Source organism: Cebus imitator, unplaced genomic scaffold (genome assembly GCF_001604975.1).
Source record: "Cebus imitator isolate Cc_AM_T3 unplaced genomic scaffold, Cebus_imitator-1.0 Scaffold190, whole genome shotgun sequence".
Taxonomy (NCBI): Eukaryota; Metazoa; Chordata; class Mammalia; order Primates; family Cebidae; genus Cebus; species Cebus imitator.
Genome location: NW_016107505.1, coordinates 1,558,444 through 1,579,465, shown reverse-complemented (window position 1 = coordinate 1,579,465; position 21,022 = coordinate 1,558,444). Strand labels below are relative to the sequence as shown.

At 43.4% G+C, this 21,022-nt stretch overlaps 2 protein-coding genes across 8 annotated transcripts in view; one reads left to right on the top strand and one right to left on the bottom strand.

The window, feature by feature from the left end:
- The window catches only part of ZNF471 (zinc finger protein 471), a 43,470-nt gene extending 28,683 nt beyond the window's left edge, over positions 1 to 14,787 (bottom strand). The window contains exons 1-2 of one of the 4 annotated variants that reach the window (XM_037745029.1): positions 14,699 to 14,787; positions 8,344 to 8,556 (exon numbers count right to left, since the gene is read on the bottom strand). The gene's annotated coding sequence lies outside the window, so the exon portion shown is untranslated. Of the gene's footprint in view, positions 1 to 8,343; positions 8,557 to 14,282; positions 14,373 to 14,438; positions 14,498 to 14,698 lie in introns of those variants that run through there. The other 3 variants (XM_037745028.1, XM_037745027.1, XM_037745030.1) reach the window with 3 other exon arrangements.
- ZNF667 (zinc finger protein 667) overlaps positions 14,527 to 21,022 on the top strand; it is a 35,929-nt gene continuing 29,433 nt past the window's right edge. For 2 of the 4 annotated variants that reach the window (XM_017546650.2, XM_017546648.2), the window contains exons 1-3: positions 15,114 to 15,307; positions 18,439 to 18,551; positions 19,624 to 19,809. The gene's annotated coding sequence lies outside the window, so the exon portion shown is untranslated. Of the gene's footprint in view, positions 14,592 to 14,776; positions 14,869 to 15,113; positions 15,308 to 18,438; positions 18,552 to 19,623; positions 19,810 to 21,022 lie in introns of those variants that run through there. The other 2 variants (XM_037745034.1, XM_037745035.1) reach the window with 2 other exon arrangements.

The following is a 21,022-nucleotide window of genomic DNA, read 5'->3' as shown; positions in this document are numbered from 1 at the left end:
GCGTGCCTGTAATCCCAGCTACTCAGGAGGCTGAGGCAGGAGAATTGCCTGAACCCAGGAGGCGGAGGTTGCGGTGAGCCGAGATCCCGCAATGAAAAACAAAACAAAAAAAAAAAAGTAAAACTCCGTTCAAAAAAAAAAAAAAAAAAAAAAGATTTTACTTAAGTCATATAAACTGGAAAAAGCATTTGATTAGTCTTTTTCTGATAAAGTATTTGATTTACACATTTTTATTTTTAAGACAATTAGAGCTCTTTTACATATTTTCAGTAGTGAAACATTGTATACGCAACACATAAATTCATAGATGTATGAGGTATGCTGATAGAAGTACATTTTATAGATTCATAAAAACCTTTTAGACTTTCAGATTTTTTTTTTTTTTTTTTTTTTTAGAGATGAGGTTTTACCACACTGGCTAGGCTGGTCTTGAACTCCTGATCTCAGGTGATCCATCCACCTTGGCCTCCCAAAGTGCTGGGATTACAGGCATGAGCCACCACGCTGGGCCCAGATTCCTAATAACCTGTTTCACCACCCTACACAGTTGTCAGCTAAATAGTCTTAAATTTGTATATTATAGGAAATAACTCAGGTGAAAATCCTACAGCAAAATTTACATCATAAGGTACAGAGAGAAAAAGTCTGGTGTGCTAGAGGTAGATTAGAGATGGATGCCAAATCAAACATAAAATTGTAAAAATCTATCATAGGATTGCAAAAGGAGACCAATTTTACTTAAATAAGGACTACCTATTTCTTAACTGGATCTCTGAGCTCTGGGCAGAGCCCACACTGAATCCTGTGTTTCCAAAAAGGGAGAATTATTATGAGGCTAGACCATGCAATATTTTTACAGTGTATTTAGAAAAATTGCTTTAAATAAAGGTATTTCTAAGTTTCTAAACTATACTCTTCTTTAAAAATTCACGAGTAGCTTCTGTTGCAATAACTATTTTAGTCAATAAATCAGATAACACAATACAAAAGCAAGCAGTTTAAGAGCTGAGACAAACTTGTCTGTTCACACTCTTGGGGTTCCATAAGGAAAAACAGGTTTCTCCCCAAAGGGAATCTGAGACCTTCTCCATTTTCTTTAAGGAACCACAGGCTATTATAAACTATCTTAGGTCCCTCATGCAGCAGAGGGTGCAAGAGAAAGGAGAGACAGCAGAAGTAAATGAAGAAAACAGGATTCTGTTACATGTCATGAGTAGGTTAAAAAAAAAAAAAAAAGAAAGAAAAGAGAATTCTATCAACTGAGAAGACAAAATCTTTGGCTCAAAAAAAAAAAGGAGAAGGTAAAGTTGGTCAAATCCAGTGGGACACAGACCAAAACAACAACAACAACAAAACAAACAGTTAAGCAAAACAATCACAACTTATATTACTGAGCACTCTAACGGTAACGAGAAATTAAGACCAGCTGGTTACTTTAGCCAAGACAAACCCAATTCAGTTACCTTGGGATGGGTATCAGGCTAAAGACTGCTCTCCACCATCCTAGAAGCAGGGAAAAAAACCTTATCTTCCCTGTTGGAAGCAAGTTCGAACTCTATAAAGGAGTCACCTGCCTTCCATCATTATGGAAGCAGGGCTGGCCTTCCTTGTGTTGGAAGCAAGTAAAAAAATTTTTTTTAAATGAGCTTTACAGCAAAATAAACTTTAAATTGTGACCACATTTTGGAAGATCAGGGATTCTCTGGAAGGGGTGCTTCCAGGCCTCAGCAAATTGTCCTATTGGTTTGAACCATAAAGATAGCTCAAGCTGGTACCAAGCACTGACAGGAGATTTGTCAAAGGTTAGGGGTACCTCTACTACTCATAATCCCTCTGTGATTACCAAAATGTGAACCCTGAAAATCTGAGGCAGGTCTCAGTCAATTTAGAAAGTTAATTTTGCCAAAGTTAAGGACGCATGTCCGTGACACAGCCTCAGGATGTCCTGATGACATGGGCCCAAGGTGGTCAGAGCACAGTTTGGTTTTATACATTCTGAGACATAGAACATCAATCAGCATATGCAAGATGAACATTGGTTCAGTCTGGAAAGGCAGGACAACTCGAAGCAAAGGTGGGAAGACTGGAAGCAGGGAGGGGACTTCCAGGTCATAGGTAGATGAGAGACAAATGGTTGCATTCTCTTGAGGTTCTGAATAGCCTCTCCAAATGAGGCAATCAGATATGCATTTATCTCAGTGAGCAGAGAGGTGACATTAAATAGAATGAAAGGCAAGGGAGTAGCAGGAGGAAAGGCTAGATATGTTGAAAGTGGTAGATTAACGTGGATCCTTTAAGCCATGCCAAGGAATTAGGAAAGTATCCAAAGGCAAGGTAAATCCATGGAAACCACAGAAGTGGCAAAGTGACAAAAGCATATTTTTAAAGATCATTAAGTGCTTTCTGTATTGGGGAGATTTAAGGGTTCAGGATAAGTAGCAGGCAGCAGATAAGAAATAGAATAATGTAATGATACCTCCATGGGTAAGGGAGCTGACAACTGTGACTTGTGACCAGGACAGTGGCGGAGGAAATGATAACAGCAATATTTAGGCTGTGGATTCAAAGTGATTTGGTGATTGATTGAAGCAGGCAGTGTTTTGAACTACTACCTTATGAACATCCTGGGCCACATGATAAATTTTTGAGGGGGCAGAGGGCTGTCCTGTGCATTATAGGATATGTCTTAATATTATGTATTATAATGTATATAATATACAGTGTATATATATATACACACACACACACACACACACACATATATATACATAAACATATAGTAGCTAGTAAGTATATACAATTATGATTTTCCAATTAAAAATAATGTTAATTTTAAAAGGAATATTTTAGGCAAGACACATTTTCTCCTGCTGACCTGATGAAAAGTAGTAGAAATGAACTGAGCTTAAGAGTGTAGATAGGGATGAGTTACACATCTAAAGCAAATGAAGGTCTGTTTATATATATAACAGAATGTCTAAGGAGAAGCAGTTGCTCTTCTTCCTTTAAAATGTTAATGATTCAGTGTTCTGGGATGGCATTTCTGATTGTATGGGCCTTCTTCTTGTGGTTGCTAGACAACTGCATTAGTTGTGGGTAGGTTCTCTCAGCTCATCCAAAGGCAGAAAGCAGGAGGCTACATGTGGCCAGGGATATCCCTCTGTAGATCTCTACTCTGTCAGAGCAAGATAGATCTTTCTTTTCCAGAACGCCTTCTCTTATACCCTTCTGGGTATTCGGCCACAAGGTCAGCTCTAGGTTAAATTAAGCAGGAAAACATTAACAATAAGTGGTTGCAAAGACAAAAATAATGTCTGTCATTGAAAACCTACGAGTCCACTATTCTTTACCTGCTCTACCTGTAGGTTCTGCTTCAATGGGGAAATCCTGGCATGGAAGATGGTAGAACTCACTCTCCTTGTAGAGTATCAAATGTCTATAGAAGATTTCTCTTTTAATTACTTTTGGTCTGTCTTACCAGCTAGTACACGTGATTTTAGCTGGATGTACAGAATTAAGTCAATGGTTTTGTGGGATCTATTTTGTGAAAGGGTTGTATATGCAAAGCAGTCCCCAAACACAGAAGGAGTCGAAAAACCAAAGAATGAGGAAGACAAATCTAGTATGTGTCTGTAATCTCAGCACTTTGGGAGGCTCAAGGCGGGAGGATCACTTGAGGTCAAGGGTTTAAGACCAGCCTGGGCAACACAGCTAGACCTCATCTCTGCAGAAAACAAAAAAAGTTAGCCGGGCTTGGTGGCGCATCTTGATGTCATACCTCCTGAGTAGTCCCAGCTACCCAGGAGGCTGCAGCTGGAGGATCGCTTGAGCCCTGGAGGTCAAGGCTGCAGTTAGCTATGATGGTGCTACTGTACTACAGCCAAACCTCTTCTTAGGAAAGAAAAGAAAAGAAAAGAAGAAAGAGCATTGGCTAAGAGGAGAGCATTGGCTAAATCTAATAGATAGTTTGTATAGTTGTTCTGTCACTTAGATTATATTAGACACAGCAGGGTATATCTCAGCAAACACCTTCTTTAATTGCCTGTAGTCTACTGTCATGTGCCAGGTGCCATCAGGTTTCCTTTCCCAGTCACACAATATGAGAGTCAAGGGAATTAAGTTAAAAAATGAAAAATGGATGCTTTGGGAGTAGCAATGAGTAGGAAGAACACCACTTCCACCTATATGATCTGAGGTAATAGTAGGGTAGGAGGAAAGAACTGCCCATCTTCAAGAGATGCACTGAGTATTAAATGAGATATACATGTAAAATTCTGAAACAACGTCTGGCATCTAAGAAATTATTTAGTGTGTTAGGTATCATTTTTGCTGTCATTGTTACTATCCAACCCTCACAGTATCACTATGAGACAGGTACTAGGGATAGTCTTATTTAACAGAAGGCAAACTTGACACTCAAATATATTATGCAAGAATGGTCTGGGATTGAAATCAATGGAGGCTGGGTGTGGTGGCTCAGGCCTATAATCTTAGCACTTTAAGAAGTCGACACGGGAGGACCACTTGAGTTGAGGAGTTCATGATCAGCCTGGGCAACACAGTGATACCCCATCCCTACAAAACATTTAAAGAATTAACTATACATAATAGTATGCCTGTAGTCCCCACTACTCCAGAGGCTGAGAGAAGGAAAATAACTTGAGCCCAGGAAGTTGGAGGCTGCAGTGAACTGTGGTTGTACCACTGAACTCTAGCCTGAGCAACAGAGCAAGATGCTGCCTCAGAAACAAAACAAAGCAAAGAACAACAGGCACTGGACTCCAGACCAAAAAAATTTAACCACTCCACTATACTGCCTAAACTTTCCAGTTCACTGTTCAAGGCAGATTAGCAGTAGGGACAAACACAGAAGAAGTCCAAATGATGTTAGGAGACTCTATTTATGAAATGCTTGCCTTCCATAGGAATGTATCTACCATAGAGGCCAGGAGTTCAAGATCAACCTGGCCAACACGGTGAAACCCCATCTCTATTAAAAATACAAAAATTAGCCAGGCATGGTGGCAGCTGCCTGTAATCACAGCTACTCAGGAGGCTGAGGCAGGAGAATCACTTGAACAAAAATCTAGATATGACTGTGATTTTAAGACTTTTGCAAAACACAATGCAAATAAGCCAGCACACAGCACTGAGTAAATGTTTGTCAAAGGGTAGCTAGCAGTGTCTCCTAGTTTCTATAATTTGCTGAAGTTAATTTATTTTTCAAGTGTTCAGTAGATAACTTCAGGATATAAAGAAACCTGGTACACAACTGGGTTATTGATCGTATGCCTCTGAGCCAAACTACACACCAAGGTTCATACCTGACCTCAGGGTAGGAGAGGCTCCAAGAATAGTGAGATGTGACTGGTAAGTGAAAGGGTGGGAGAGAGAAGCATACATTTGTGACAGTGTAAGGATGATTCATTTGCATGTAAGCATCTAGCACTAAAAGGTAATATATGCTGTTTCCTTAACTCTTCAACACCATGCTCTCAAATCCTCTGAAAATATTCCTTCCACAAGAACTTTATTCTCTATAAGCAATATAGAAAGTGAGAAGGGCGCAAAAAAAGAAAAAAAAAAAGGACTTTATTCTGTCATCACAATATTCAGGTATCTGAAATCCCATAAATAAACTGTATACTTCCCTGGTGATCTCCTGACTCAATTCTCTCTGCTTAACCCCTTCCAACAATACTCAAAAATACGAGTTCTGCTTTGGGCTATGATAAACTTGTACTAGACAAGTCTTCTTATTATAGTATACGACAGATGCAACTGTGTATGGTAGACACAGCTGGCAGAATAACTTCAGCATACTCTGAAAATGACCCAGTATGGCCAACGCACCTGAATGCATGCTCAGAGTTCCAAATATGGCCAACCAGGAGATTCACCTTTATCTATAATGAATATCTGAGTCCCTGTCCTGTCCTGTGGAACACTGGCCCTATGGAGGATTAAGGCTTTTTGTCTTGGATTAAATGAGGGTTGCCACGTAGATGCTGTTAGGAGAAGAATGTTAAGTGAAAATGCTATATAAAGTGCATGCTTTCTGTAAGCAGCAGCAGTTCTGTTCAGCCTACCACCTCTGGATCACTCCGTATGTAAGTTCCATCTCACATATAGTGCCATCCCTTTTGGAGTTGAAAGGGTTGGAGCATGGCACAATAGCACACTATAAAATTAAACTACATCAGGGGGCAGTTTTCAGGCAGTGGACAAAAAGCCATGCATGACTAAGACTCATGTGAGAGGGGAACCTATTAACAAGCCGAGCCTCTTTACCTCCCCATTCTCTAAGGATAATTCCTCAACTACAGTGGACAGAGCTGGAATCTGAGCCAAGCAGAACAGTCATGATGAGATCAGGAAGCCTCACTGATAATGCCACCTATCAAAGTAGCCTCCCCTGACTATCCTGTGTAAAATAATCCCTCTGTCCTCTCTAGACTTTCTAGCTCTTTAACCTTTTTTTTTTTTTTTAACAAATGAAATCTTGACAGCCAATGTTCAAACCAGAAATTTCTGAGATTAAATCACAGTAATATTCCAGAGCTTGATCTTTGGCTGTTTTTATGATTAATCCACCAATTTCTTTAGTTTCTATTATGTGCCAAGTACCATGCCAAATTTGCATTAAAATAACAAAGTAAATATGCTGTCCAGAATCATAAAGTTCACAATCTAAAACATTAACCTTTACAGTAAACAAGCAGATAAATAGAAAATGTGTAAGTAGCTCAGGCTGCCGTTAACAAAATACTACAGACTGGATACCTTAAACAATAGACGTTTCTCTTTTTTTTGGATACAAGAGTCTCACACTGTCGCCCAGGCTGGAGTGTAGTGGCATGATCTCAGCTCACTGCAACCTCCACCTCCCAGGTTCAAATGATTCTCCTGCATTAGCCTCATGAGTAGCAGGGACTACAGGTGTATGCTACCACACCTGGCTAATTTTTGTATTTTTAGTGGAGACAGGGTTTCACCATGTTGGCCAGGCTGGTCTCAAACTCCTGACCTCAGGTAATCTGCCTACCTCAGCCTCCCAAAGTGCTGGGATTACAGGCATGAGCCACCACACCTGGCCCAGACATTTATTTTCTCATAGTTCTAGAGACCAGAAATCTGAGATCAGAGTGCAATTATGATTAGGTTTCAGTGAGGGCTCTTTTCCTGGCTTGCAGATGGCCACCTTCCTGCTGTGACCTCATATAGTGAAGAGACAGGGGAAGATCTCTTTTTTAATTCTTACAAGGCCACAATAGTATCCAATTAGGGTCCTATCCTTATAACCTCATTTAACTTAATTAGTTTGTAAAGACCCTGTTTCCAAATACAGTAACACTTGGGGTTATGGCTTCAACATATGAATTCCTGGGGAGGACGCAATCCAGTGAATAATAGAAATACAGCTAATATAATGCACTATGATACGAGAATACACTGATAATTTATCAGCTACACTAATGCATAAGATATGGTTGAAGAGTTTCATGCAATTTAATGTTTTTTGTATCATATGATTTAAATTATAATCCAAGGAGAGTACAAATTTACACTTATAGGCCCAGGGACACTCCACGTTAGAACTTTCCTTTAGACCTACTAAGATTATGCATCAGAGGCCTGTGACACTGCCTGGGAAAGACATGTCCTACACAGACATATAGATGATATGATGACTAGGAAAAGCCAACTGTGTTTAAAAGTAAGCATTGGCTGGAGGCACTGGCTCAGGCCTGTCATCCCAGCACTTTGGGAGGCCGAGGTGGGTGGATCACTTGAGGTCAGGAGTTCGAGACCAGTCTGACCAACATGGTGAAACCCCCTCTCTACTAAAAATGCAAAATTAGCCAGGTGCGGTGGCACACGTCTGTAATCCCAGCTACTCAGGAGGCTGAGGCAGGAGAATTGCTTGAACCCGGGAGGTGGAGGTTGTAGTGAACTGAGATTGTGCCATTGCACTCCAGCCTGGGCTGGAGGGAAAAATTCTGTCTCAACAACAACAACAACAACAACAACAAAAAGCAAGCATCAGATCTATCTATATTCCCTCTAAATTGTAGGTGGTGATTTATAATTCAGCTGCTTCCCACATGGGCAACTCAGCGTCCAGTATTTCACAGTAGGTACAGTAGAGATGTATTTAACTCATGAAGACTGGGTATTCGCTAGGGTAACACCAAGGATATTATTTAGTATATGACACTGTAGCCTACAACCAGGTTTTCTAATATTCTCATGTTACTGAATCACATTTTAACTACTCCTAAAGTGCTGGCATTCAGGACAGACAGAAAAATAGTCCATACTTATATTCCACTGTTAGCTTACCTTGGCCTTGGAATTGAAGAATGACTTGGGGAAGAACTGAGTGGGGAGGAGGAAGGTGTAGGAGCGTGGCCATTCTGACTCTATATGTTCTTGCACAGATTTAGTTTCTATCCTTCACAAACTATTTAATATTCCAAATGGCAACAGATGGGAATGAGCTGAGATCTCTCCTGGAGTGGATCAGACTAAGGATCTTCATCATTCAACTGATTCCTGAATAAGAAAGAAAAATGTCATCTACTTCACTTTGACTTCTGACCCCACCACTGTATCTTTAAAAAAAAAAAAAAAAGTTCTATTGAGATATAGTCATAAACCATATAATTCACCCATATAAAATGTAAAAATCAATAACTTTTAGTATATTCATAGACAAGTGTAACCACCACAGTCAATTTTAGAATACTTTTATCATGTCAAAAAGAAACCCCATAACCTTTAGCTATCCCCCTCCTCACCTCCCATTCCTCTAACACAAATAGAAATCTACTTTCTGTATCTATGGGCTTGCTTATTCCAGAGACTGAATATAAATGGAACCACATGATACGTAATCTTTTGTGTCTTGCCTCTTATTTTAATGTTTTTATTTTGTATATTTTATTATGCTCCAACATACTGGGGTAAGGGAGCTAGCTGCAGTTGACTGGGGAGAGCCCCTCCTACAGCTAGCTAATTCTTAAAGCAGTAAACAACTTGCCAATAAACATGCCATTTATAGGCAACCAACCAATCCATAGCTCATATCCCCAATTACCATCTTCATCTAACTCTCATACACTAACCATTATTTCCCCTGCCCTAAATCAACCTGGGGACCAGACAACTAGAGACTGCCCCATAGCCTGGAGCCTGGCAACATTATTCCAACTAGACAATCCTAAATTGTTTCCCCAGCCTGGCTTTGCCTTTCCTAGAGAAAACATGATACATGGTCTGGGTATGGGCTTTTTCCCTTCTCTCTAGGCACCCCTGCCTCCTGACCAAATTTTGATACTTCCCATGAGGCCCTGTATGATGTGGCATGCTCCCTGCTGCTGGAAAATGGGAGTAATAAACTATTTTTGCAAAGGCAGTTGTCCCCATGTCTGTCATCTTACCATATGTGATTTTTTAAAAATCAGGGTATGTTTTAAAATGCCTCTCCTCACATGGAACCAGTCTTAGCCAAAAACAAATCAAAAAACATAAACTTAACATTTGATGCTACGTAAAATAGGATTATGTTTTAGCAACACTATATTAAGAAGACATAAAATGGAGACATTTTTCTCATGTGTATAGATTAAAGTGTGTCTCAGGCCGGGCGCGGTGGCTCAAGCCTGTAATCCCAGCACTTTGGGAGGCCGAGGCGGGTGGATCACGAGGTCAAGAGATCGAGACCATCCTGGTCAACATGGTGAAACCCCGTCTCTACTAAAAATACAAAAAATTAGCTGGGCATGGTGGCGCGTGCCTGTAATCCCAGCTACTCAGGAGGCTGAGGCAGGAGAATTGCCTGAACCCAGGAGGTGGAGGTTGTGGTGAGCCGAGATCGCGCCATTGCACTCCAGCCTGGGTAACAAGAGCGAAACTCCGTCTCAAAAAAAATAAAATAAAAAAAATAAAGTGTGTCTCCACAAATTCTCATGCTGAAGGCCTAACCTCCTCTCCTATACCTCAGAATGTGACTTTACTTGGTTGTTGCAGATATAAGTTAGTTACATCAAAATGAGGTCATTAGGGTAGACTCTAATCTATTCTAACTAGTATCATTATAAAAAAAAGGAAACTTCTCAAAAAATTTCATGTATCCCATAAATATATACACCTACTATGTATACACAAAAATTAAAAATAAGAAAATTATAAAAATTAAAAGGAAAAGTTTTAAAGGTGAAATTTGCACACACAGACAAGGCATAGGGGAAAATGATAAGAAGATACCACAAATTTCTGTTGTTTAAGCCACCAAGTCTGTGGTACTTTATTACAGCAGTTGTAGCAAACCAATACATCACGGGAAAAAAGTTACCAAGTTTGAGTCACATTTTACAGCCAAAAAGAGGAAAAAGCTTTATGTAACTAACTTTATCTTGTTAGAATTTGCAATTACAACTAAAAAAGTTCATTTTCAAATGTATCATTTTTTGTTAGGTGTGTTAAGAATATATGAATTTAAAGTGATTATTTCCTACAGTACTTAGATCACACAGTAGGCAAATGTTACAGGCTACACTCAAATTATAATACATCCCCACTGGTGTTCCATCCAAATGGTGTAATTTTTTAAATAGTGGGAGATCAACTAAGTTTAAAATGCTCCAATATAATTGGAAAGAAAAATATATAGAAATGGACCCTAAGGAAGGAATTACATATGAGTGTGAAAATCAGCTGAAAAATATATCAGGATAGCATTGGTTATAACAGCCAAAATTAAGGCAAAAAAACCTATGTGACAATAAGAGTTAAATAAGTAATGTTATGTTTACATAAAGCAGTATTATATGAACCAAAAAAATAAGTAATACACTGATATGGTTTGGATCTGTGTCCTTATCAAATCTCATGTTGGATTGTAGTCGCCAATGTTGGAGGTAGGGCCTGGTGAGAGGGTGATTGGATCAAGGGGTTGGTTTCTCACAAATGGTTTAGCGCCATCCCCTTGGTACTGTCTTCAGGATAGTTTGTTCTTGTGAGATCTAGTCATTTAAAAGAATGTAGCACCCCCCCCCCAACACCTTTCTCTTGCTTGTGGTCCTGCCATGTGAGACTCCTCGTTCCCCCTTTGCGTTCCCCCCATCGGAAATTTCCTGTTGTCTCCCCAAAAGCAGAAGCCACTACTATGCTTCCTATACAGCCTGCAAAACTATGAGCCAATTATACCTCTTTCCTTTATAAATTCCCCAGTCTCAGGTATTTCTTTGTAGCAATGTGAGAACAGACTAATAAATATACCATACAAAATATATAGAAAATAGGAAGAGTAAAATGACACCATTTACAATAACAAAGATGAAAAAATCTAGTAATATACTCAACAAGACCTTTATGACAACTTTGAAAACCCTACCAATGGACTTAAAAGACCTGAATGAATTGAAACACACATCCTATTCCTGGATTAAGGGATTCAGTATCATGAGTGTAATAACAGCAAAAACCTAATAAAATGAAAAAGTACATGTTAAAAGTGGTAAAATCTGAATAAGGTCTGTAGTCTAGTACCAATATCAATACTGTACAGTATCAGTACTGTACCAATATCAATCTCTTGGTTTGATATTATACTATTGGCATGTAGAATGTCACCACTGGGAGAAGCTGGGTGAAAGGTACTATTTTTGCAACTTCTTGTGAGTTTACAATGATTTCACAATGAAAAGTTAATTAGCTTTAGGGAGAGAATTGGATCAAGGTGGCAGTACTTCTTACCGTTTACTCTTCTGAAAGCTTTTAAAAAAAACCACAATGCAGATATATTCTATTTAAAAGAGCCTATTTTCTTCATCTAATGGCTTCAACCCTCCTAAATACCACTTTTTTCCTAAAACTTTCATTATTTTTTCCACAAATTGATTCTATCCTGCCTAACAATATGCATTTTTTTTGTTATCTGTGAATAGGTAAAGACTCCAGCATTCCACAGATATCGCCACAATACCATCTTGAAATAGGACCTTATTACTGCCAGGGAATCTTAATTCCTCACGGCAAATTTCCTGTCCCCATTGACCAGATCTCATCCTTTAAGAACAAAATCATCTTCTGCTCAAAGGTATTCAAAGGAGGCTAAAGCTATCTGGGGCATGGTACCTCATAACAAGGCATCGATCGCTCATCATCTTATGTGCCTCTCAAGGATAGCTCCCTTTTTCCCTACAGACAGTACACTTCTGAGCCACCAGAGTTATTCACAGAATTGTAGGCACAAAGCTTATAGTGAATAAATACATGATGGTTAAGTGGAGAAGAACATTGAAAGAGGGCATTCGGCTACTTTAGCCATCCCTTTTGGTCTTTCATTTGCCAAAAAGGGAGAAATAAGGACTAAGACCCTAACAGGGTCTCTATGAGGCAGCAAGGTGCTGAAGGAAAGGCCTGAAAAATCACAGAAGAAAATGCCAACTTACTTGGGACATGACTTTAAGTTTAAAAGCCATTTTTGTCAAGGTACCATGGGTTATGCCTGTAACACCAACACTTTGGGAGGCAAAGGTGGAAGGATTGCTTGAGGCTAGGAGTTTGAGACCAGCCTAGGCAACATAATGACACTTTGCCTCTACAAAAAATTAGCCACGTGCAGTCCCATGCTAATTGGGAGGCTGAGGCAGGAGTAGCGCTGCAGTGAGCTGATTGCTCATTTTTTCCTCTTGATTCCTCTTTTGGAAGAGAAATTGTCCTGGGAAGGCAAAGTTAGGGAGAAAGAAAGGAACTATAAGAGCCAAATCTGTCCTGTAGTTCTCAAGATCAGCTCAGAAACCCTTTCTTTCCCTACTCTCCTCCTTTCCCTCCTTTTTCAAACACAAACACGTTGTCATAATAGGATTCCAGATACTGTGGAGCTATTATAGAGTCAGGTATTTAATTTGTACCTATAATTCCCATGGGTACCTGGGGCAGAGGGGAGTGGGTGGAGAGCCATGGGGTAAGAGTGAGGGTAGGTCTGACCAAATCCAATGCCAGGACTGGATTCTGGACCTGGACTCTGGGACAAATGTTCTATCTTAGAAAGCTCATGGGTGTCTTGGGAGATGGTTGCTTCATTCAGAGAATAGGCACAACAGAGCCTGATCAGGATCCAAGACATCTGACCCTCGCACTCTAGTTTCTCTGAACTAGGACATGCAGTCTTGAGGCATAAAGCTTTTCCCTCAGCCCAGGGCTTCCCAGATTCTCGAACCAAAGCGCCCCTAAAACAGCAGAAAGACACACATTCTTGGGAGGTGGTTTAAAGCAAACAAAAAGCTGCCAAGTGACAGATTTCTCCTAAGGTTTCTTGGATCTCTTGGCCACACCCCTTATTCTAGTATTACCAGGTATTCAGGACAATCTCCAGTCTAGAAAGAAACTTGCTCCAAGGAACAACTCAGAGGACGGCCTAAAGGATTAAAGAAAACCTTAAATGGAAAAATTCACTTTTGACCAGGGACAACAATCAGTAAGTGCTAGCTGCTAGTCACAGAGGTGATAGTAAAAGTCCTAACAGTGGTATCTGTTAGCTTTTATTTTCATTATTACCACTACCTAGTCACAAAAAATGGGAAACCAAAACTAGTCCCTCACACACTCTCCCTACTACCTAGTCCCCAAAACTTGTTCAGAGTCACCTGGGACAAATCACAAGCCCTGGGTTCTCCTTACACATATACCCACCTATATAATCACAAAAACTGGGTCTCAACACACGGGGGGGTACCCACACACACACAGTCAAAAACACTGGCTTCCCCCCCACACACAACACTCAAGCACAAAAACTGGGCTCGAAAGAGTATTTTAAGCTTTATGGGCTACAAGTACTGAACCCTACCATTGTGCAAAAGCAGCCATAGAATATACATAAATATACACAATTACACATATTCGAAGTCAGTGGTTCCCCACAGAGATGTACACACCGCAAAAACTGGGCTCTAGAGTCAACAGTAAATATTTCCGGCTTTCTGCGGCCACATAGCACCTGTTCCACCTACTCAATTCTGCCCTTCAGCAAAGGCGGATGGAGAAGCTAAACAAATGTCCACGAGCACACACATTCACAATCAGCGTCCACCACCACGCATGAAACCACAGAAACCGGTTGAGTGACACACGTAGAAGGAAACACAACGGTTCGTCCTAACACTTATTCAGGGTAACACGGTGTGGGTCTCACCTACACAACCTACACAACCGCGCGATCAAAACCCGGCAGCCGCACGCCCAGATGACCCGGACGAGGCCACACTTCACACCTTCTGTCACAGACTCAAAATCACGCAACGGTCACTTCACACAACTCCACCGCGGACACCCCCGGACCTTCAGCCGCCCGCCCACTCCTCGCCCCTTCTCCCCTCCTGGCCATTTCTCCCCTACTCTCCCCTTCTTCCCACCCACCCCCTTCTCACCGCCCCGGTCTCAGCCACTGTCTCACAGCCAGCCCGCCGGCTGCGCAGGCGCAGCAGCGCACTGACCAGCCGCCACAGGCCACGCAGGGGCCTTTGGGAAATGAAGTCTGGGCGCCACGCAAAGGACTGTGGGCCTTTTCGCAGAAGGTGCAGGTGAGTCCCCACTCTTGGCCGAAAGAAACATCCCTACGCTACTCTCCCGGGTCAGTTCATCTCAGACCCGGACAGATCAAAACCAGCGCAGCCCAAGCCCTCTTCACCTCACGTTCTGGGTGGGACCTTCCACAGCCTCCTTGCACCCCGGAGGCTTCTAGATGTTGCAGGATGACTGCGTAGTGCGCACGCGCGGGTGGGGCCGGCTCCAAATCTCGTAAATGTGGGGGCGAAGGGCGGTGGCGGGCGGGGGCAATAACCCCTAACACGGGAACGGGTAGGTGTGGGAGCGGGGAAGGGGGCGAATTGGGGAGGTAGGGCCTCGGTGTCCACACGTGATCTCCTGAAAGGTTAAAAGAGGGTCGGGCGTCGGTTGCCAAGGAGCCCGGTGCGCGTGCCAGCTTCGGGGGTGTGCGCATGCGCAGGGTCCCGCGCACGCCCCAAGGACTGCACCGAATGCGCGAGCGCGCCTGTGCGCGTGGCGCTGAGGGGGCGGGGCCTCAGGCCTGGTCTGGTGGAACTGTCCCCAAGAGGCGGGAGAGCGCGCGCCGCGTGGCCTTGTTTGGGGGCGGGGCCACGCGCCCACCTGCGTGGTGCGTGTGTGGAGCGGGGTGAGGCGCGCCGTCCCGGGGTCCCCGAGGGGAGTGCGCAGGCGCGGGGTCCCTGCGCGGCTCTCACGGTGGTCGCCGCTGGGATCGGAGCCCGAGAGGACCGAGGTGAGGGGGCTGGCGAGAATGTGGGTGTGTCTCTTTGAGAGCGTGGGCTACTGCGTGGACGTCCCTGCCCGGGCGCAAGTGGGTTTGCGCGTCCGCGATGGCGTGGGCGTCTGCGCGGCTGCTTGGCGTGGGTCGTGGACTCGCCCCTGCGTGGGCTCTGGGCCCGCGACTGCGTGGGGTTTGCGCCCTTGCGCCGCTGTGGCTCTCGGGGCATGTGCACTCGAGGGCGAGGTGGGTGCCACGTGTGAGGCGAGCCGTGTGTGCCTGAGTGTGAGGGGTCTGTGTCAGGAGTGCGGGTGTGTATCGCTGCGTGACCCACGCGAAGGAAACAATGGAGCCTGTGGGAAGCCAGGCGTGGGTGTGTAACGCTGGGTGTGAAAATTTCTGTGGCTGGAGCGAGTGTGTGTGTGTGTGTGTGTGTGTGTCAGTCAGGCAGACCTAGCCGTTTATTGTGTCCTGGGGTTACTGTGTGTGATTTGCCTGGGCGTCTGTGTGCCACTTAGCCTCAGTGGCTTTGCGGTTGTGAGTGTGTGACTGTGTGATTGTGCCATTCTGGTGTATGTCTTACTGTAACCGTGGAAATGAAGGTCCTCCTGGGGAGAATTCTGAGCAGCTGTAAGGTGTGATAGGCTGCTCTGGAAATCTATGACTCTGTGTAATTGTGCATGACTTTCCTACTTGATAATAGCACTTGCCTGGGTGTTATTGGGAAGATTAAACAGGATGACATAGCTGAAACACCCTGCCCAGAGCTTGTCACATACTAATCACCGAGTTTAGGTGTTGGTTATAGTGCTGGTGGTCATTTTTCTCTGACCCCATCCAGAGGCAAAGGTAGTGATGAATCCTGGAGGAGTTTGCATCTCTGAACTTGGGACTGGGTGGTCTTTGTCCTCATACCAGGGCATCTGACCATCTCCAGTTGAGCAGTGGTGCGCTGCCCCTGCCAAGCACCTGCGTCACCTGTTTTCTGCATGTTTGCGTTTGAATGGAGGACAGAGCCCTCCTCTGAAGCTGCGAATGGTTGTGTCCCTTTCCTACAAGGATAGCTTGGAAAATTAAGAGCATAGACTGGCGCCCCACTCTCTGGTGCTGACTTCTGGTTTCATCACTGGCTAGCTGTGTGACTGACTGGGAGAGCTTACTTAAATTCACCACCCCTCAGATTCACCTGTAAAACAGTAGTAATAACAGAACCAACCTCAGGTTTATGGTGAGCTTAAGTAGAACATGGCACAAGGATGTGCCACATAAATGGCCATCGTTTTATTATTAGCATAATAATCCCACACCTGGAGAATAAAATCCATGTAGAAAAGCAAAAGGATGAATCCCAGAGTAAAGGTTTCAGGTCCAGATATAAAATAACTTGGACGTCTAGATCAGTGCTTACTTTCGGAATTGTGTAGTCAGGGTCCTGGGAGGGCAGCATTAGGATGGAGGAGATGGGGTCAGTACCAAAGGATCTTCCTGATGGAGATGTCCTTAGTGAGTACATGGGGTTAAGAACAGAACTTTGAAGTGTCAGGGCCTAAGGGATGTTTCCATATAACACAGGGGTCTGGAAATGTTTCTGTCCAGACCAGTGTTTCTCAGCGTTGGCACTCTGACATTTGGGGCCAGATAGTTTTTTTTGTTGGGTGGTGGGAGGGGGTGCTATTCTGTGTATTATAGGATGTTGTACAGCAACCCTGGGCTCTATTTACCATGCCAGTAGGACACCGCACCTCCCTCTGGGTTGTGACAAGCAAAAAAAAATGTCTCCAGACACTGTCAGGTATCCCCTGCAGAGGCAAAATCACTCTGGTTGAGGGGACTGTGATGCAGGTGCACCATGGACAGACCTGAGGCATGATGACAGGGAGAAGAGCAAGGGAGCCTGGGAAGGCAGGGAGGGAAGAGATGATAAAGGGATAGCGTTCTGAGATGAGAAGAAAGGTGTCCGTGGCCTGCAGCCCAGATAAGCTCCATAATGCATTTATTCGTTCAGCCATTGAGTGCCTACCATGGATTGGGCACTGCGCTAGTCTCTCAGCAAAACAGGCAAGGTTCTTACTCAGCTGGAGATTGCATTTAGTAGAAGAGGCAACAATAACATCTACAATAGGTGCTGTTAGGTATTTTGAAAAGTAAAGCAGGGTAAAAGGACTACAGGGTGTTGGCAGGTGCTCTTTTCAGAGTCAATATCCAGGTTTCCCATGGGCATCTTGGTCAACTCCAGAGCCAGGAATGGCCACCAGCAGTGACCCTTGGGAATCCCTGGATTAGCGAATCTAAGAGTTTGACTTTGATCTTACCAAAGACTTTTCTCTTCCTTGAGGTCTGGACTTGAACAGAAACAGGTCAGATCTCTAGCCCTGTGGTTGAGACTCAGACTCAGGCATTATTCTAAACTGTGGCTTCATGTTACTCTCAACCTGGAATGCTTTATTTAAAAAACAAACAAACAAGTGGCTCATCCTCAATCCCCAGAGATTCTGATTTAATTGGTCTGGCATAGTGTACTGCCATCAGCCATCACTATTTATTAGAAAGCTCCCAAGAGAGTAATGTATGCACAGGGTTGAGAGCTACAGCTCAGTGCCTACAGCCCAGGCTCCTTTGGGGCCTTTGGGAATGAGATAAATTGATTTGGAGGAGTAAGGGGGAGGATTCGAGTCACCTGTGCTTGGATATCTTGTCAAAAACAGTCCTCACAGTAGGGGTGTTCCTATCCCTATCCTTTAATGAGGAAATCTAATCTGTTGCCAGGCAAAGTGGAGAACTGGCGGTCTAGACATGTGTGTGCATAGCCTGTGTTCTTCCTGTAACAGCTATGCTGAGGTCTTTGGAGATATTGCCTACATATGTCCCTGGTCTCTGGGACTGGCAGGTTCAGACCAGAGGTGATCTTTGAATGTTTGACGGCTGGTACAGCAAAAGCTGACTGGCCCAAAGGAGACAATGAGGCTGTGGCAGTGCCTTTAATGGCTGCTTTTCAGTATATCAGGACCTTCCCTCAATTCAGTACCCAGCACAGCGCCCCAGGCTCAGAGGGGTGTCAGGGCAGGAGGGGAAAGCCCCTCCATTATTTGCCTCCAAGGAGGGCACAACCACTCTCCAGTAACTCTTTGAAGCATTTTTCCATCCAGGTTCCAGCCATCCTTACCTCAGGAAGACATAGCTTTGTGCCTTTCAAAGCCCTTTCCCATCCATCATCAGGGACTCAGAAGATGAGCCAAGTTTGTAGCCCTGCCTTGATTTGGTATGTGCAATTCAGCCTTGTTTTATTTCATTTGTTGTTTTGAAGATGTAATTATATGTTCATGACACAAAATGCCAAAGCATAGAGAGAAGAAAGCAGGTTTTGGATTTCCCATGCATGCAACCTGGTTCCTTTCTTTAGGGACAGTCACTGCTATGAACTTTTTGTTTATCCTTCCAGAGGCTTTTCAAAGTCATGTATTTGTAGACTATATTTTGCTTTTTTCTAAATGGTTTTTCTGTATTTTCCCCCTTATACCATTTTATCTTGGAGGTTTTCAGCCTTGGTGCAATTGATGTTTTGAGCCAGATCATTCTCTGCTCTGGAGGGCTGTCCTGTGCATTGCAGGATGGTGAGCAGCATCCCTGGCCTCCACTCACTAGATGCCAGGGACACCCCACCTCCCAGATGTGACAACCAAAAGTAGCCCCAGACATTGCAATTTTCCCCTTGGGGTCAAAATTACTCCCAATTAGGAACCACTAATACGGTGCTACTTTGTTCCTTTTAATATGTGGCATCTGATTATATGCATGTAATAATCACTGAGCCATTTTCCTATTGACGGGCTGTTAGGTTGTTTCCAATCTCCTGATAGTGGTAGTCATAGTAAAATAATAATAATATTCTTAGCATTGGCCCTGCTTCCTGGCAATACCTTAAATGTGTTATATATTTTGACTCATTTAATCTTCACCACAACGCTGTACAATCATTACTGTGTCTTGTCTCATCTTACAGATGAGGAAGCTCAGGCCTGGAGAAGACACCTAGAGTATCTAAGTCCAAACAGATAGTGGATGGCAGAGTTAAATATTAAACCAAGACAGCTTGCTGCAGGCCCACTCCCTTACCCAAGGGAATGTACTGCCTCTTTCTATAAACTCTGCCACAGTGAATACCCCTGTGTGTCTCTCATTTTGCGCATATGCAAATATGTCTGAAGACATGTACAGGAAATAAGGTTGCTGGATTAAAGAGTATACAACAGGGATAAAGAATGCGTATCTTTAGTCTTAAAGACATTGCCAAATTGCCCTCCATTGAGGTTATACCAATTTCTGTCCTCCAGCACTGGATAAGAATTGTAACCTCAGCCTTTTTAGTGGGTCTCAGTCTTCATTGGTTTCCTGGATGCTTGGTATATGGTTGACCCTTGAACAATGTGAAAACTGCAGCATGAAAGCTTTACAACTCCTGGAACAATTCATTTTACTTAAGTAATTGGAAGGGGAAAGCCAAGTGATCTGCTTATCTGGTAAGTCATTTGTGAAAACATGATTTTTACATTAACACAAACCCAGATTTATTATTAAGTAGTATGCAAAAATGAACATGTTTCAAAACAAGAAATCAAAAGAGTTTTCTGTTATGGGCAGCTGCTATGGGATAGATGTCAAACCACAGAAATAGGCATTAGTCCTCCTCTCCTCTTCAGGGATATCGGCCAAAGTTTGAGAATTCCAAGGCAAAGAATAGTGCTTTGTTCTCAAAGGCCCTGCAGCAGTGGTGTGCTGGAGCTGACGCACCCAGGCCATTGTGCACATCTCTTCTCAGCCCCATGCCAAGTGACATCAGTTCAATAGCTTACAACTTGCTGTGGTGGGAGTATGTATTAGTCCATTCTCACACTGCCATAAAGAAATACCTGAGACTGATAATTTATAAAGAAAAGAGGTTTAATTGCCTCACGGTTCTGCAAGCTGTACAGGATGCATAGCGGCTTCCGGGGAGGCCTCAGGAAACCTTTACTCATGGCAGAAGGCAAAGTGGGAGAAGGTGCCTTACATGGCCAGAGCAGGAGAAAGAGGAAGGAGGGTGGGGCTACACACTTTTAAACAACCAGGTCTCGTGAGAACTCTATCATGAGAACAGTACTAAAGCGATGGTACTCAACCATTCATAAAGGATCCACCCCCATGATCCAGTGACCTCCCACCAGATCCCACCTCCAACATTGGGGATGACAATTGAAAATGAGATGTGGATGGGGACACAGATACAAACCATATCAGGGTATTTACTCCATGGAAGTTAGTAAACACTGTAAGTCACCCCTGCCGCAAGCTGCTTGTTAAACATTCCCAGCATACCATTGTCCTAAGGTCCAACAAAGCCCAGAATTCAGGTGTCCGGGATTCAGGGCAGACCGCTTGGTTCCCATCTCTGTACGAAGGAAGCCTCACTCAGAAAAGTCAGAACCAAAGGCCAGTCTGCTCAGTTTGTCACCGAGCCCTCACTCCTCAGTCTTAACATGATGTGCTCAAATTTTCCCTAACTCCTATGGCCACTCTACTATGATGGAAACGTATTTATGGGGATGTTTTCAGGAAGGATTTCACCACACTGATACCTCCCGTACCCTGCCAGGGTGGGTAGTGGACTCCTGCCCTGTATGAGGAGTGCAGAGTGTGCAGCTTGTGGATAGGGCCTCAAATCCAAGCTCCATCAGTTAAAGCTCTGTGACAACA